Here is a 3,953-nt window from a genome sequence, read left to right on the forward strand (position 1 = left end):
GATGCATTTTTTTTTTTCTTTTTTGGACCACAGAATGCGTGTTCAATATTATGCAAATGTTTTCGCAATGTTATTCCCTCTGATGGATTTCCATCCACAAAACATTGCGGCATGAAGAAGAAAGCACATAGAGGCAGACCGGGAAAGAAATCAGTGGTGAATTTCCCATTGTTTGTGTAAATTGTGTGTACACTACTCAAGTCTGTGGTATGATGAAAACTGAAATCACATCTTTTTTTTCAGCAACTGCTTCAGTTTTCTTTTGTCTTTATTCACAACGCTGTCAACAGCTCTTGGCATGTACGAAACTCTCTGAAGTATTACCTTAAAAGAAATGGACAAGGATCTCTTAATCACACTGGACTGGTCTCCTTCAGAATGATCACTTCACACTTTGACTCACCACCTGATACGGCAGCTTACCGCACTGTTCCAGTACGACGCAGCAACATGATCTTTACTGTACATTGCATACAACCTACACGTGGAGGCCCACACAGTGGGCGATGCACACTCCAGAGGGGCAGTTTGCCTCGTGGGCACGGTTTTCTTCAACTGTCCGCCCACCAAAACTCATCATCTTAATTGTCCCTTCTGTTGATGTGAAATTCAATAAAAGTGGCAGGGACCATTTTGAATTGATTGTGAATAGATGCCACTGCCTGGCTGTCTACATTCATGACAGCTCGAGGAGACTTGATGTACTGAATTAGACAAAGTGTGTGTATACGTGTGCGTGCCCATGTGTATATTTTGGGGTTGGGGGCTTCTTCATTATCTTGACTTGAAAAGTGGTTTGCTTGGAAATGCGGCACGTCGGTGACAAATTGTGTCTGCGTTGCCCACCCTCTGTTTTTTACATAACCTTGCTGGTAGTGCATAGCAAATCTGTCTCTTCACATTTGTATAGATATGTTCAATTGCTCACGGGGCATGAATTCTTCATTGGCGCTGGAAAATGGGGAGGTAAAGATGAAAAACCATCAAGTCCTTACTTTTCACATGGCTGCACTCAACTCATTGCTCTTTGATAGCATGCCCCTGCAACTTAAGCTGTGAATAATGATGTTTTTTAGTCCTTTTGCCCTTGCCTTGTATATACCCGGCGAATATTTAACATGTTGCATTTCCTACACTTGCCATCTCTTGGAAAACCATCAGCACAATTCTCCTGTGGAGTTAGAAAGGCCAAGGAAGGTAAAGCCTGTCAGTGTCACACTGAGCTATGCATGACAGGTGATCATCTGGAAAAAAGCATTCATCCATCTGGAGAGTTCGATATGATAGCACGGGTTGGCAGCTCCTTCACTGCATTAGATTGGGGGTAGATCAGTATAGATGGGTGTGTAAGTGGAAAATGTGATAGAAAATGTACAAATGGAGGTAAAAACACATAAAAACTGCACATATCTCTTGTAGTTAATTACTGAAGTCTTTACATGTGTTTGCAATGTTTTCATCCAGGACAAGTGTGAAAATGCATTTGACTACTTCTTGTTTTTTTGGGGGTTTTTTTGTAATAAGTATTGATCATCAGAGTGTGCTCCTCTCCAGTCAGCAAACAAGACATTGCAATGCTCGGCACCCACTTCCTCTCCCCTCCTGCATTGATTTTAGCAAAGCAGGGCTCTTCTAAACCCACTTTAGAACTTCATCGTCCTCTTGCCCGTTATCGACTCGCGGCGCCTCTCTGCCCTTGGGAATTAAAGTTTTTGCAGAAAATGTTGCCAGAACGTTTGCTTCATCGTAGGGTTGGGCAATTGGACAAATATATCGACTATCGAATTTTATTTCGTTAAAATAACGGTCTGCAGAGTGACAGCCACTTCTCCACAATGCTCTGCCATGCAGTAACATAGTACAAAGCCACTGAGCTAATGAGCTGCCTAATGAGCCGATGAAGCACACCTCAGTTCGTTAAAACAGAGAAACTTGAGGGGTGGCCCTGTAGCTCAGTTGGTGGAGCATCCGCCCCATGTTAGCATTCGACTTCTGCCTGCGGCTCTTTGCTGCGTGTCATCCCTCGTCTCTCTACCCGCTTTCCTGTCTGCTCTTCAGCTGTCCTGTCTAATAAAGGCAAAAAGCCCAAAACATGACTTAAAAAAAAAGAGAGAGAGAGAAACTTGAATTGGGAAGGTATACAGTTGCTGTCCTCCGTTTAAAAGGGAAAGAGTATTTTTCTTGACACTTTGTGAGTTTATTTTGTTTACTGGATGTAGTGAATTCTAACCCTAGTTTGTTGCCATTTTATCCATGTCTCTCTTTCTCTGTTGCTTCCATGCTTTTATTATTCCTTGTTTTCTTGTGGATGGCAAATAGGTTTGATTTTTCTCTGATTTTGCCGTTTCTACTTGAATCTATGATTTTAATTCAGTAAACATTCACATAAAGTTCAGCCAATGCTGATGCCACATGACAACCTTACACTACACTTTATGTACAAGATAAAAGTTTATCAGCTCTCTGCTTCCCACCAGATTAAGGTCCAATGTTTCTGGTGCAGATTCGGACAATCCTTGCATTAGTATTCCCTAAAATAGCGGGTCCCACCTGGTCCAACCTCAGGGGCCAGATTTTCCCTTAGACCTCAGGGACGAGCGGCCTTAAATTTCTATCTTATCTCTTCAATCTAACTGCATTTAGGAAAACATCTGAGGAATTTAGCTATTACGCAAGTGTCCTAACTGAAGAAAGTCCCAAGTTAGGATGACACAGACCCTGTCCTGAATTTAAAATAACTGTCAGAAATGGCAGCACCATTGTTGGCAGGAAATGACAATGAAGATAGAGAACAACATGAAGCACAGAAATATTATGACTGAAAGCCTCCTCAAACCCTGTTATGATGCTTTAAATTTCCACGTATTAATGAGTATACATTGACTGCCCAGGCGTTTAATTTTGGATTTGATCGACAGGCTCTGTCCATTGAAATCCTTAAAATGGGTCGATAGTTGGTAAGAAAACTTTCCAAAACTTCTCAAACACGTGGTCTTTCCCCTCCTCCAAGACATGATTAATTCCTCTGACTCATCAAGGCTAAAACTGAATGCCCATCTTTAGACAGCTGTTAGACAGCTGTTGTCATGGATACAGGCGGTCTTAAACCCATATAGGCATGACGAGACGAGTGCGGATTGAAGGATCAAGTTTACAGTTCTAGTTTGGATTCCTGCATTTCCTTTTGCTGCATGTCTTCCCCCTTCTCAGTCTACAATTTTCTGTCTCTCTAAAAGCTTTCCTATCAAATAAAGGCTAAAAAGCTCCAAAAAATAATCTTAAAAAAAAAAAAAAACAGGTCTAAGATAGGATAGGTCACAGCCATGAATTTAGGAACTGCTTCTGTAATAGGAAGATAGGATTTTTCCTATCTTGGAAACTTTGTCAAGTTAAGATAGGACAAGCATTTAATTTTTTTTTAATAATGAGGCCCCAGAAGTATAAAACTCTGTGATTCATGACTAAAACCCTCCACGCACGAAGACAGAAATTTGCATACACAAAATTATCGTCACATACGTCCAGTTTTGTTTTATAAGCCTCAGTCATTGTGGAACTGGGCACACGCACACAGGCCTCATTTCCGCTCCCACGGTTAGCTGTACATGCAGAGAGAAACATCTGTTTGCATATTGATGCTCGTCCCTGCTCCACCACTCATTAGACCTGTCAAAGAGAAGAATGACAAAGAAGTAGTGCAATTTATATTTATAAGTTTGTAATAGCGTACCATTAATTCATCACATGTGGGCTACTTGTAAACCATCATCTTGGTTATTTATAAATCATCATTATTGAATGTCAGAAGGATGATCAATGATTAATTTATAGAGCTCATATTTAAACAGACTTTACGAAGTGCCTCACAATTCAGGATAGAATGAAAAGATCATTACGAAAGTAAATAAAAATTGATAATCTTCATCACTCGTAAATAATTGATTGACATTTTA

Source organism: Lutjanus erythropterus, chromosome 6 (genome assembly GCF_056507025.1).
Source record: "Lutjanus erythropterus isolate fLutEry1 chromosome 6, fLutEry1.hap2, whole genome shotgun sequence".
Lineage (NCBI taxonomy): Eukaryota > Metazoa > Chordata > Actinopteri > Lutjaniformes > Lutjanidae > Lutjanus > Lutjanus erythropterus.